The 15,372-nt window shown below is 36.7% G+C and overlaps 1 long non-coding RNA gene across 1 annotated transcript; it reads right to left on the bottom strand.

The window, feature by feature from the left end:
* Positions 1 to 212: 212 nt before the first annotated feature.
* Positions 213 to 14,675, bottom strand: LOC143695013 (uncharacterized). Its single transcript, XR_013183880.1, has 3 exons — positions 14,467 to 14,675; positions 7,010 to 7,074; positions 213 to 5,179 (listed from the first exon to the last, which is right to left on the bottom strand). It is a non-coding gene; the product is annotated as an uncharacterized LOC143695013 (long non-coding RNA).
* Positions 14,676 to 15,372: the final 697 nt, after the last annotated feature.

The raw sequence follows: 15,372 nt of genomic DNA, 5'->3' as shown, positions 1-15,372 counted from the left end.
ATGAAGAAAGAGCAGTGAAGGTGACAGTGGAGGAAAAGAGAGGAGACAGAGAGAGAAATAAATAAATGAGGGAGTATGAAGTCCCTTTGTTCAGTATTGTATTAACCTTAGCACAAATTCCTTACTAAGATGATCTGATAGATTCCCAAATATGGGAATCTGATAGATTCCCAAATATGTTAGCAGAGACAAAAATCTGCCTGAGCCACAGAGCAGCACATATGCATTTATTATATGGTAGACAATGTCCAGTAAAGTTTGAACAAAGTGCACAGGCCTCTGGATGTGAGGATATGCTCTTCCCTCTCCTGAGAAACAAGGTGATGGCCTGCTCAGCTTTGAATGATGAGCTCCTCTGAGTGACCAGTTTGACTTCTGCACCTGGCTTGTCCTCACCCCTGCACTGGCTATGCTTGATATTGAGCCAACTTCTTCTCTGGAAATGGTTTAAGGCAAAGCAATCTCCCTCCAGTCTCTGCTTCTGCCCATTAAGCCAGAAGTCCCAAATAGGATTCACTTTTCCCACTTGAGAACTTTGGAAAGAATAGGCAATTATATTATGGCTCTCCTGCTTGCCAACTTTATGCATGTCCCAGTCTGTTTTAGCTAGCCAGATGTTTTGTTCTACCTCTCTGGAAGTTTCTTGGTACTCCACATCCAGAAATATGGCTGCTGTGTGCACTTCTGGCCTCTGCCTCCTTTTTCTTCAATATTATGACAGTTAATATGAAAAGTAGTGCTTCTACCTTGGAACAGTCTGATGAATTACAAATAATAACCCAACATTTAATCACAAAAATTGGGCTACCTGTCAAGTTTGCCTGCAAAGCAATTTCTTTAATTTCCACTGATAGTCCTCTACTAACAGGGTCATCTCCCTCAGATCAATATCAGCTTAAATGTGATTTGGCTTTGTGATCTCCAGGGGCATTAGCTTGTCCACTTGCTGTGCTCAGGATATTCCATCTTGTTCTAACATTTCAGCTGAACACAAAGCATCAACAAGCTGTCCAAGGTAGGTGTTATTACTGGCTTGCCTCTGAAGCTGCATCCTGGATGGCAGCTGTGGAACATCGGCACACAGGCAATCCTGTCTTCAATAACTTGTCTTTCCAATGAGTCCGTGGTGTGCCATTCTCATATTCTGCAGAAAAAAAGTCCTTTGTCCTTGGTACATTGCTAGGTCATGCATTCTTCCTGCCATGCTGTGATCCAATTATCTTTTCCTAGGAATTTGTGTTTACAAAATTTCTCCTTTAAGCAAAGATGTGTCTGAAATGCTTTGGTAAATGAGAGCATAAAATGCATTCCTCAACTCTTCGTTGCGTGGGATGGTCTTCTGGTTTGTCACAAAGCTCTGAACAGTTCATCTGCTTATAAATTCAAGAGGAAATGCTTGTTTTCCTTATGTAAATACTATTTTTTCAACGTAGGAGAGTTTCTCCACAACAGCTGCTACAACCTTTGGAGTTCTTAATTGAGATAAATAGGAGATGTATTTTTTTCTTAGGTTTATGAAGGCTTGAATGAGTTTTTGTGCATTTCAATATTCTTTCAGTTTCCTTTCTTCCATTTGTGACTTAAGGGCAGGTAGCTGCTCCTGGTATTAATTAATATTGTCAGGTTTTTGGGCTATTTGTTTTTTTTATTTTTGTAATAGTCTCCAACTTGGACACATAGGTCTGATCCTCTTATTAAGAATGTATCTGAGGCACCCTGTTAGAGTTTCAAAGAGTGAGGTTGCAGAATTTCCTAGATAATAGTAATTAAGCACTTATTCCTTGTCAGAATTGGGAATTCCTGGTTTCTTACTTCCATGTAGAGAATCAAGAAAAAAATTGTAAAAAATCAGGACAAAAATTTCAGGAAATGTCAGCAATCCTGGTAAAACTCCAGAAAGAAGATGCATATTTCAGTATAATGCCTACCTGTAAGTAAACATGGAGAGAGTGAAAGAATAAGCTTTATTACAAGAAAATTGGGATCTCAAATTAACCTGAAAATTTAAAAGATTTCAGCTTCAAAGCTGAAAGAAAGTAAAAGTTCCTTTCCATGACATTTTATTTCCCAAATCCTTTCCATGACAATATTTGATTTTCCAGATCCTCTTTTCATTCCAGAGTTGAACCTTCGCAGTTGGTTTATGGAATTGTGCTGGACTATCCTGAGATCCAAACATATACTTCAAAAACATCTGCAAAATACACATGAATCTTGAAACCTTTTTGTCTTGTGAGTTTTCAAAGTGATTCGAATGTCAAGTAAATTCTGATGACCCTGGCTGGGAGCTTTTGCCTCCTTCCTTAAGGGCTGAGCATCTCCAGGCAGTTCTCTCTGAAATGGACAGAGTGAAGATAAAGCCTCAGCTTACAACGACTGAAGCACTAAAAATGTGAGTCTCTTGCTCTGGTCATTTCTGAGTTGAGAATCCAGATTAAAAAATTTCCTGTTTAAAGCATCCCTTTCAACACTTATACTGTTATTCTGTGGACTGTTTTGGCCTCTGTGCAGTGAAATTGCATGAAAAATGCTTCAATCAGTTCTTTTCAGGAGCATTATGATGTAGTCTTTAATTATAAATGTTCATTTTTCTGTTCCCCACAGTCCCAGAACATCTTGAAATTACTTGTATTTTCTTCATATTTTATTGTTAGAGTGTTTTCCAGGCTGAAAAACATCTTTTTAAAGAAAAACAAAATAAATAAGGAGAAATGGCTGCTCTTTGTTTAATGCATTTTACATAATAATGGATGGTATCTTTCAAAATAAAAATAAAATACTAGCATTTTCACACAGAATTACAGAAAATTTGCATGGTAACTTGGTGTTTAGGCTAAAATTTGGTAAATAAAATAAAATTTACCCTTTTCCTTTTGTTTTTAGAGGTATTGGAGGACAATAAATCAAAAACAATGTTTGATGATCATAAGTGTTTCTAGCAGCAACTCCATTAATCCAAAAGCCATTGGATTTTTACCTTGCTGCAAGTATTTCTGTTGTGATTTTATATATATCAATAGTTGTCCTTTGAGTAGGATAGGAAGCATTAGTTCACTCTGTATTGTGCACATGCATATGTGAACATATGTATACATCTGCCATAGTTAGGATAATATTAATCTATGTGCTCACCTACTTTTATTGTTTTACACTTATAATATATATGTATACTTAGAATCTGCCCTGTATACACACACATAATGTTTACGTAATTATGCCTCCAACCAAGAAGCAAAACCCAAAAGCTGTATTTTTCTTTAATGATGGTAAAAAAAACAATACGCAAGATGTAGCTTTTAAAACAATTTAAGACACAAATACCCTTTCTTATAAAAGCTCACTGCTGAGCAACAATTTCAGGATGTAAGCTCAGTATTAAACAGATTTTGGTATGATCCTGATGAGAGGAATGGAGCATCTCTTCTACGGGGACAGAATGAGAGAGCTGCACTTGTTCAGCCTAGAAAAGGTTCTGGGGACACCTTACAGCACCTTCCAGTACCTGAAGGGGGTCTGCAAGAGAGCTGGAGAGGAACTTTTTACAAGGGCATGTAGTGATAGTACAAGGAGAAATGGCTTTAAGCTGAAAGAGAGTAGGTTTAGGTTAGATAGTAGGAAGAAATTTTTTACTGTGAGGATGGAGAGGCAATGGAACAGGCTGCCCAAAGAGGCTGTGGATTCCTCATCCTTGAAAGTGTTCAAGCCCAGGTTGGATGGGGCTTTGAGCAGCCTTGTCTAGTGGAAGGTGTCCCTGCTTGTGGCAGGGAGATTGAAATGAGATGATCTTTAGGGTGCCTTCAAACCCAACCCATTCTAGGGCTTTGTGATTCTATGAAAGTGTGTGCATTGACGGCAATCTTTTGGTAGTGTTAAATGTGGCTTCACACTGACAATCCCATTGGGCAGGCTCTCAAATCCATGCCTTCAGTGCTATATCAGTTCCAGGCCATGAAGGATCTGGACAGGGAGATCCCATTCTGGATTAGATGGATGGACAAACTCCAGGGACTTGCTAGAGCTCCAAATACAAAGGCTTGGATTCAACTCTCTGAAATGGTTCACGACCAGGACTCAGGGATTTTAGAACCAGTTAGCCACTTGGGAAAGAGTCAATAGAGTTGGGGCAATAAAGCTGGCCAAAGAAACTGGGGATTGCTCTTATTTTACTTTACTGACAACTCTGGCTACTCACACTGGTTTGACGGATTGCTGACAGTACAGCCCCCATCCTGTCAGGCACCAGGGCTGTATTCACCTTCCTCCTGCTTCCATGCCACTGGTCAGTCCGTATAGAAAACTTCTGTGCTCCTGGGCTTTTCTTTTCCTGCCAGTTAGGTGCAAAATTCTCTGCTCCTCATGGTGTCAAGTAATTGATATTTAGGCCATTGCATTCTCAACACAAGAAGTTTTTCTGTGTAGATATTACACACAGGGTCAAGATTTCCTGAGATCTTCTAGAAGAAAGGTGGCACCATTTCTGCAGCCTGGAATACAGAATGTCCAGAGAAGCTGGGTGCTGTGAGAGGCTGGATCTCTTGGTAACAATGCAGAGTGTAGCCTTGCAAACTCGGTAGACAAGATAGCTCTCATCACAAGTATGCAACCATGGAAAAGATGGCCTATGAGACCTTTTGAGATCATACATGAAATATGTGAGAAATAGGATCCAGATTCTGAGTACCCCAGTGTTTGATTACTCTTTGCAGTAGCAATATATTTTTTGCATTTATAATAGAAAAGGAAAGGGATGAAACTCAGAAAAAAGGATTCCAGAATAGATAAAACAGAAAGAAGACACTTGAAAATACCCTGTGGAAAGGGTCTTTCCTTTCTCTCCTTCCATGTTCTTTACTGTCAGAAAAACACAATTTCATTAATGACTTCATGCTGATTTTCCTTGCAAACTCTTATGTTGTTTTTCATGCTCTGAGTGATGCACTTTCAGTCTGGGACCAGTGATCCCTTTGAACTCACTTGAAGTAAGAGATGACAAATGGAGAAACAGATTTTAATCTTGGCATCTTGGCAGTAGATGGTGATGAGTATTCAAAAATGAAAGATGAACTGTGAAAATGAGAATTGTGTTTTCTTTTGTCTGGAGCTCCTTGGTCCCCAAATTATTCACATTCTGAGGCTGATTCATCATCTTCCTCCTTTTGTTTAATTTTCTTCTGACTGCCTAAATCCAGTGGGAAAGAGAAAAAACACCTTTAAAACTTTTCATCCTTGATTAATTTTAACTTGAATGGGATAGAAAGAATGAGGCAATTTTCCCAGGTGCCCTCATTTTGCATTCTTTCCCTGGGAGCAAAGACACACTGATAACAGCTGGGCAAATTTTTTAGAATGAAAAAAGCAGGTGTTGTGTATGAGATGTCTGTCTCTAGTGAGAGTGGTCATCAGTGCCATGAAAGCATTCCCTTGAAAGCTCTTGATCCTGCTGAAAGTTTGACTTATATTAATACATCCTTGAAAATATTACAAAAAGAGTTGTGTCCCAAAAGTTTCTTAAGGAAAGATAGATCTGCTCAAAACCAACCCTACAATACCCTCCACATGCTTTCTAACTATGGTTTCCACTTTCTTTGAACTAACCATTTCTACCATTATTTTGTCAACTCATTCACTTCAGGAATTCTAAAATCTGGGTCATTTTAAGTGTGACTTACTGCCTTCTTATCAGGCATAGAGAAGAGCAAAAGTGTAACAATCATCTCTGTAATTTTTTTTGGTATCTTCTTAATGCCAAAACCTGGTTAAAAACTTCCCCAATTAAACCATGCCTTCTAGGGTTTACCTCTGCTTATTAGAAAAACAATATCTCTGTAGACCATCTTCCCTATACTTTTGAAAAATCAGTAATTATCTTACTTTTATATGTATGCGTGTTTACAAATGTATCCTGTGCACCCTGTGCTCTAAATGTCTTTTCATGTTTATCTCTAAGTGCTCTCTATAGAGCATTTTGGATATATTCTGCAAAAGGTTGCCATCTGTCTTGTCAGAAAAACTGAGTCTGAAGTAGATGATGCCATTGGTAGATATTGTTACTTTTCTTTGGGGACAAAGCAGGACTGTGGGAAGGAATTCACAGAGAAGTAATGCAAGTAAACTTATTAATTCCATAGCTTTATAACCTATAATCTATACAGTTTCAATTTTTTTCACTTGCAAATTTACTTCCATCTTTGAAATACTCTAAATCTCTATCCATATTAACCCTTTTGCTTATTGGTACAAAATTAAAGGTCATTTAAGACAAAAAGGGAACAGTGAAATGTCCAGCTAAGTGTCCCCCATTTCTTCTTCAAGGCTTCCTTGTCCATGGCATGGTTCATCCATCCATGCTCTATGATATGTCACCTAGTGAACAGCAGCACTTTCCCCACAAGGGGAGAAAAAAAATTGTGTCTGTTTTCTTCAGAAGTCCATGGGGCATTTTTAACATTCACCATGTCTGACAGCTAGGGACCTGCTTCGTGAGTGGCTGCACACATCTTGCTCTGCTGCTCTCCATTATCATGCAATGACCTGCACAGGAGTTTAATACCAGGGAGACAGAAACTTGAGCAAGAATTGTATGTACGAATTGTATGTAAGAATTGTATTATGTCCCACAGGTGGCTTTGTGCTGACCCTATACAAAGACATGACGGTAAAAGAAACAGTCCAGCACCTTTGGTGTTAGGCAGCAGGCAAGTACAACCATGGAAAATCAAAGCATCATAAAGCAGATATCTAAAAGTTTTACATCTACATTTTGAGGCAGTCAGTCTGCCAACATTTCCTTCAACATCCCCAGAAAGAAATAACCACTTCTAAAGTACTATTAATATGAAAGTAAACTGGGTACCTGTGAGACAGATTACCTTCTTGAGTTCCTTGTGTTTTCTTATTGAAGGTGATTGACTTGGGCTTAAATGTCTGCCAATGTATAAGTGGAGGAAGATCACACAGCCCGTAGATGGCTGTACCTATATGCCCTGTCTGTTTTACAAAGTGGACTTACCTGCAGTAAATGGAGGTATTCAAGGTTTTGCCCTAAATTCTTGCAGGATTTGTGCTTCAGGAGCTCTGTAAAAGCAAGCACAATTAAACTATTGCAAGTGACCAGCCTGTAGATAAGCTGAGCTTTAGAATTTCTATGGGTTGACATGTTTTATGCACTCAGTGTTTTATATAGCCCAGCATAGTCCATAGTTAATTTAATAAATAACACACATAGTATCAAGTTAAACACACTTAAAATTTTGTAAGTTGTGGCTTTTGGTACTGTGTGATGTTAAAAGCTGTGAAAAATCCAAAAAAATAGTTATTAGGAAAAGGCAAAGAGAAAGCATGTGGGAAAGACCAAAGCCAGTGTTCTGTCAGTATGTTTAGATTTTGTTTGGCATGTTCTTTGCTGCAGTATACCAGTGCACGACAGATAGGGAGAAAATTTAGAGATTTTACAGAAAACTGAAAACATTTACATATCTTTTTTTGGATATTTAATACAATTTTTTTTGCTGCATCTTCTCTCATGGCAAATTTAGAGTTCTGTTATGAGGATGTCCAACATGTTAACCTTGATCCTCCCAAATCTCTGCCTTTCATCATGTTCATCAGGTCGTTCTTCCCGTTGTTCCAGTCACTGCATGTTTCGGTGTGCAAGGTTCCCCATCAGTACATGTATGGGAGAGAATACAAGAGGCAAACATCTCAAGATATTTATGTACATGATATTTACTACAGCTAAATAAAAACAATCTCACTACTGTAAGATAGACTGAATGTTTCTTTTTCCAAGATTTTGTATGCTCTGCTGGGCATGAGACATGTTAAAAAGTACTCACCCTGAAACAAAGAACTACTGGTTGCTGACCCATGCACTGCAAATCACCAGGACTTTTCATTGAAAAGTTTAGAAGTGGGAAACTGATTTTTTTCTCAATTACCAGCACATCTGAATGTTTTGGCGATATGAAAAACATCTCAATTAAACCAACAGCTTTTCTTGAGATTTTGGGTGCATAGTTAAGCAGATTGTAAGGCTGATTTGACAAGTGGCAGTACTAACATCAGTTTATTTTTTCTTCACTTGAATAAAATTCATGGGAAATTTTATGCATAACCTGTTCAAATCCAGTGGGAAAAAATTTTCTCCATGGCTTCATATTTATAAGTCTAACTCACCACCGAATGCTTCAGTTTTAAATTCAAAAGTCACCCATATTCTTTATGTGCAGTATTTTTGGCCAATGCATCAAAGCCTATAGATTTCAATAATTATGCACTTAATATATGCTGCAGCTCCAAAACCCATCCTGGTATCTTGTTCTGTGGTCTTCTAAAACTGCCTTTAAAATCAGTGCCAACTCGTCTACAAATTCTGTGCTCTCAAAACATTTTGTGTCTCTTTTTTTGGTAAGTCTAATTTTAAATCTTATGGTCTTTGATGGATGTACAAATTCATTTAATCAGTCAGTTATCCTGCAATACAGGCATCTGAGTCATATGCTCTCCACCAGCCTTTGCTTGGTTAAACACCAGATGGATGAAACAGCTGTATAAATCTTTAATCTTTGTGACAGCCTTTCTTTCATTTATTTTTTGACTTATGTGGTTAGTTTCACTTGTGTGTTCTTCCAATTAGGGAGTTAACCAATCTCTGTCATTCAGATCTATTTAACACACTTTGTCTTTAGCTCAGGAAATTTTACTTTTACATTGATTTTTCAATTTACACATTAAATATTTAGCCTGCGTTTGAAGTAATATTGATGTCATTGATATTTCTGTTCATTATCTGTTAATCTATCAATGCTAGTGATATAATTAAAATCACACATTATCATGACAGTTTGTAGTTATAGTCTCATTCTTTGGAACAGTACTTTCTTGTGAGATAATCCTCTACCTCAAAACTACTAATTTTCTAATCAATTTTGCTTTTTTCACACCATTCTTGTTTGCAGTTGCACTATTTTTTTAATCTCACTATTTTGACAAAACAATGTCAATCTAAATGGAGAGACCGTGGCAGAACTATCTGTTGAAATGTACAGCTTTTGAGAGAGTTAAACTTAGCTTTTTTGTAGGTTACTGTCATTTATGGATATAAATTTTGAAACCCATTTGAGCCCTCTCCAGAAGAATAATATAATACTTTGTTACCATGATTAAGGGAGATGATTGTGAGAAAGCATGCACTAAACACTGAGGAGACTTCCTAAACAGGTTTAAAGACACACCTAATGCATTTTGTCTCTGTGATCCAAAGACTGCAACATGGGAAATTTTGTGCAAAGGCAGAGAGACCTGTTTAATGCATTTGAATATTGAGAAGACATAGGAAGAGGGTGGAAGCTCCTTTAACCATGCAGCTTAAATAGTCAATAGAAAAATTCCCCTGTAAGAATGAATTTTGGTTTTTTTAAGCATAAAAGCATATTCAGATGATTGGTCTGGTAGAGTAGAATAAAGACTAATTTATTTGTTTCCCCCACCAAAGAAGGTCTTGTTTTGTCGAGGATTACACTAACACTGTAATAATTTTTCTACTTAAGCAGAAGAGGAATGGGAGGCAAGTGGTGAATATCAATGCTGAGTTAGGAAAGCCTGTTGTGGCACCAACATTCTGTAGAGTTCACCAGGAATGCTTTGGCTAATTTTATCACTCCATGTAGTAATGTAATTTCTGAGTTCCAAAAAGATTCCTTTCCGGGTCATCCAGGGCACAACACAAAAATCCTGACATTTTGCAATCAGAAAAGAAATTTGCATAGGGAACAGAGTGGGAATAAACAGTGATTGGAAAGTCAAAACTTTCATAACTGCTATGAAAAACGTGCTTTTAGAATATAATAAATAAGTCTATGGCTCCAGGATACCAGTAGAGATGCTGAGAGGACAATGACGCTCAACGAGCTATTTCATGACCCTGAAATTCTTTAATTCTACTAAGCCTTAAGAGATGCTTGAAATTATTTCATCCTTTATGTTTGCTCTTGTGTGTTGAAAGCCTGTGGAATAGGATAGGAGTTGGGAGCATCTATTCATAACTAGCCCTCTTCTGCATGTGAATAATACACTGTCTGAGGACGAAACTGAATGCACTTGTAAGGACACACAAGGTTTCTCCCTTCACCTTGGCATTTCAGGGATATGATTTATAATAACCTCATCATTTCAAGGTTGGAAGTTGTTTGAATTCATGCTCCCTTCTTGATGGCTTTTCAGCCCTGTGTGCTTTTGTTACCATGTCTCATATTCACACTCACGGGAGTTTTTCTCAAAGGGAAAGGAATCAGAGTGACCACAATGTAAAGTAATTTTGTTCAGAGAAGAGACTCTTGGTGATTTCTTCTTTGCAAGGTCGCCCAAAATATAGAGTTCATATCCCTGTATAGAAATATAATCTCACATAACCAATGCTTTGATGTGTTTGATGTGTTTGGACCATTTCTGAAGTATTTCTAAGTATATTAGCTATGAAATATGAATGCATGCTCAATGTAGGGAAATAACCTTGAACTTCAACTATATTATTGGAAGAAAGGGTCTATTCTTCATTCCAAAGAGGCGTATAAGAGTATTTAATGTAAGGACCATTTCTCATTTCAGCTCTATGGAAACGTAAACTGACTATACCTGTATAGAAACCCCCACTTTGAACTTCCAGCTTGATATCAATACCTATTTTTCCTGCAGTGTGATGCCAGTTGCATGTCCCTTGTTTATTTTCCTTGGCATCTGCATGCAAAAAATTCCTTCCTATCAATGTTAGTTACCCACATGTAGCCAGAAGAGATTGGATCTCACACCATTACGGAAACATTTTTCAAACTGTTATAGCTATGAGATGAAATCTCATTTATTTTATGGCCACAAATTCCAACAAGGAACAGGAATAATTACCTCTTCATGGAAAGAATTTCTAAGCCTCTGAGACAATGCAACACTGTCTTTCCCAAGAAAGGTAGCTTAAAAATTCTTAAAGAGCTTAACTTAAAAGAGGTTTAAGTGCCTTTTAAAATTGAATATACTGTTGATGGTGGATATCAACATGTCTGGTCTTCTGTTGCTATGGAACTAGGAAGAAACTGAAATGTCTCCCTTTACTTGATTTCACTGGTGTAAGAAAGACATTGACATATACGAATACACTTTCAGCATTAAGATTTCTAGAATTTTCCTCATATTTTATCTGTGTGGTCTGAACTGATTATTGCTTTCCTGTAATTCTAAAATACATAGCATGACAATTAAATATTTCATAAGATTTAGGTAATCCTCATTAAGCAAGACAGATTTCTGTATTCTACTCCACACAGAAAGATGCACTTGATATTCAGTAATATTTTCTCTGCATATTTTCTGCTTTTAAATCTTGAAACCACAATGAAGGATTCAACATTAAATATGTTATTAATAATCCCATTGTGATTATTTTTGGACAAAATAACTTTTAGAGCAATCATATATCATTCTTGATATTTTTACCCTAGAGGTTTGGGGGCCTTCATTTCAAGAAAACTAAAATTCTAAACTCTGATATTATGTCCAGACAGACAGGAGACTTAAATCCACTTTTTTTTTAGTCACATTTTGCAGGAGTCAATCATGCTTATTATTAGCTACAAGCCAGTGGCAGGTGTCCAGAAACTGCAATCTGTATTTTTTTTATTATGTATGTGTTCATCTACATATATGCATTTTAATCTCTACATACATACACACACATATAGTGTATGCACATGTAGGCTTTTATGAGAAAATATTCATGACTATGACTTGCTGATTGTTTTCAAAGACAATGCAAAAGATTCACACCAATATTTTGCCATAGTTTCCTGAACACATGCATTTGTGAAAGTGTTGCTGATAGAGGTCTTGGAGCAAGCCTCTAAGCCACAGACATTTCAGTATGCCACAGCTGGAAGAATCATTTCCAAAGACATTCAGCATTAAAATAAAACAATTTTATTCAGAAGATGGAATAAAGCATCGTATTCCAAAGGAATTCCTTGGAGAGGCACTTCATATTTTAGTTTCAAGGAAGTAAGATAGACAACAGAACATCTTATTTGATAATCTTGTGCATCTTCTCTGTGAATCTGAGGCCACTGCAGTTCAATAGTGGGGCAGCAACTCTTTCATTTGCCATGAAATGTAAGGTGGATAATTCTATACTAGTGGGCAAAAAAAAAGAAGAAAAGTTTCAGTGTTAGTTTGGTCCTGAGTTTTTGCTGGAATTGAGAATATGTTGAAAAGAAACACCTTAGCAGTCCTAGGATATCTTCAACACAGCCTGTTACCTGATTGTCTTCAACTGCTCATTACCAGAAAATATCACATATCACATAAAAATCATGTTTATACATTGAACTAAGCTTTTGTTTTGTGTGTTCTGTAATTGTTTGCTTGCTCTGTTTCCCAGAGTTTCATGATCAACCAATTTAAGCCATTTAAGATCCACTTCTTATGCTAAAGAATTTAATTCTCTAATTTTTTTTGTTGCACATGTAAAGAAAATAATATACACCTATGTGAAAGTATCTGCCTTGTACAAAGGCAGAGTCATCCTGCTCAAAGAATATGATGTGACAAACATTACTGTTTACCTACAAAAGACACTGTTTCCCTATGAAATCAACAGTTAACACACTGAATTTCTTGATACATTGTACAAATGGGAGCAAATTATTACATGATAGACTATCCCTATTTATTGTTTATTGTCTCTTCTGTTACTTCACATTTGGTTCTATAACTCTCCTAAAACATATAGCTTATATCAATTTGATCAGTATTTTGAGAGAATGTATTTTAAGATAAAGGTTAATTTGTGAAGGAATGATTCACCTAGAAGCAGACATGGTATGAGGGCACAAGATTCACAGAAAAGTGGTGGCAAACACTGCCTGAAGTCCCTTTGTAGTACAGCCAAGTGGAAGGACTACCCATCATTGTGAGACCACTTCACAGAGACAGAATGTGCATTTGAAAATAAGCATGACTAGCCCATATTTAGCAACATCAATCTTATCCACACCCCCTTTCCTATAGCCCCACCACATTTCTGCAGTTTGTGTTTGCTCTAGTGATTGGTGGGCTTGCCCATGGTACAGTACACCAGCCTTACCTTTCACTCTGACTGTGAAGGTCTCTCAGTGATGATAAGGAAACCAAGAGTAATTTTTCAAAAAGTATAAAACATTTGAAACATCTTTTAAAGAATTCATATTCTTAGCTACAGTGGTCAGACTCATCTTTCAAAAATATCTTGGTTCCAGTTACAGTTCCTCAGACCTGCTGAGTCACTGCAGATAAATCTCTTCAATAATCAGGATTTCATGAAAATAAGGTAATGATGTTAATTTGGTTTGAGAGGTATTTTGTGATCTTCTGAAGAAACATATTCTCTAATAAGCAGAAAGTTTATTATACAAAAAGAATAATATTCTTTCCATATAGCAATATTCTCGAAAATTAAAGAAACTTTCAAGACCTGCCTTCTTACAAGTCAGGAACAGAAAGTCTTTCTCCTTTCCCTTGTTTCATCTTGCCTTTTTGAGCCTGTAAGGACCAAAACAAAATGGGTAGACCATGACATCCACAGATGCTGACAGTCCATTCACACAGGACAAAGCTGATGAAGAGGGGAGACAAAAGGACTTCTGGAGAAGCAAAGTCAAAAGTCAAAGAGATCAAATAAAAACACACTGCTGCTCAATGCAGCTAAATAAATAACAGCAATACATATGACAGATGACACCAGCCTGGACAAAACAAAGCGTGACATTTTTTCACACCTTGTTTTTTTCAAAACTCACTTCTCAGCCAAAGCAGATAACACTCCAACTGAGAAAAAATGATTTGCCATGAGTCTTGACAACATGGAAAGGGATTTTACATAGAGAAATTCTTGGCAGAATCTCCTATTTCCGCTTAAAGAATATTACTTGGCTCTAGACTGAGATGATATGGATGAGGGCAAGATAATGAAACAGTAGATGATAAAGAAGGAAAAGGAGAAACAATTTTTTTTTTAATTCAAAGGAATTTTTGTATTACATATTTGCAATTGTACAAGTTGTCTGCTTTGTAAGTAACACATATACATTAAATAAACCTTTTATGTAAAGAAACTAACACTGATCCACACTTTATTAAAAGAGATCTTGATTGTCCACTTCTAAAATGGAGGAAGTGTTAGTCTGTAAGGTCTTTAGGCCATGGGCCAGTCTCTCTGTCCTTGCTGCTTAGGGAAGGCCACACAAAAGCCAAGCACTATTTACTGTGATAAAGTCTCTGAATGATACAGAAGAAATTGTTCACACAAAAAGAAGCAAGCAGTACACACACAGGATTATTTTGTAACCATTATTTAGGCTTCAATTCAGCAAAGCACATGAATATGTGCTTTAAATCCATTAATTGCTGTTAATTAGTTGAGACTCTCCTGTTATATTGAAAGCTTACCTTTAAAGATACACTATTCAAATTCTCCACAATATAGAATGAATAGGACTTTTTCATGGGCTTCATTTTCTGTCTTCTCTGGCTTTTGTTCTTTCATGCTGTGAATGAGGACTGTTGCAGCATGCTAGATGTAGAAAGAGTCCATAACCTGCACCTTTTAGCAATCGCCTTCAGTTTTATTGTTGAATTTCTGGTTTTCAGTTCTGTGAAGTGCCTGTGCTGGGCTAAAATTAATTGTGACTGAAAAAGAATGGCATTTTCAAAGTTGTTATGACAATCTGCTTCCTTCATTGAGATGCATAAGGCCTAGATATTCCATTTTATTCCAAGGCCACTTGTGTAACTCTTAGCAAATATATTGGCTATGTGGTGGATGACTCAATTGTCCTGGAATAAAATACTGCATTGACAAATCCACTGAGTGTCACCAAGTAAGCAATATTCATTCTTAAAGCAGGCATTTCCTGCCAAATCCTCAATCAAAATTATTAGTTATAGTTAATAAAAGCAGTTCTATGGGGACTTAATTACCATTCTCCATTTTCAAGACTTTAAATCAAGAAAGACTTGATTAGAAAGACTTTAAATCAAGAGATTAATTTTATGTATTCCAGAGAACCTATCACTGATAGGTCAGATTAACATACTGGTCAAAAGTTTCTAGTTCTTCTGAAAGAAGCACAGCTCTTTCAAAGACCAAATTTCCATTCAATTCACTTTTTTCCTTTTTCTTTGAAGGAAAGGAGCCCAAAGAAACTCCATTTTACTTACTTCAGTTCAAGCATATGTGAACCGAAACATTAAATTTGAAGTATACACCATGAACAGAAAGAAATTTGCATTATTTCTCAGTGCTATCTATTAAAATACAAACTTGATTTCTATCAGTCACAGTTTTCTGGGGGG

Source organism: Agelaius phoeniceus, chromosome 1 (assembly GCF_051311805.1).
Source record: "Agelaius phoeniceus isolate bAgePho1 chromosome 1, bAgePho1.hap1, whole genome shotgun sequence".
Classification (NCBI taxonomy): Eukaryota; Metazoa; Chordata; class Aves; order Passeriformes; family Icteridae; genus Agelaius; species Agelaius phoeniceus.
The sequence above is the reverse complement of the archived record's forward strand: the minus strand, read 5'-3'. Positions and strand labels throughout refer to the sequence as shown.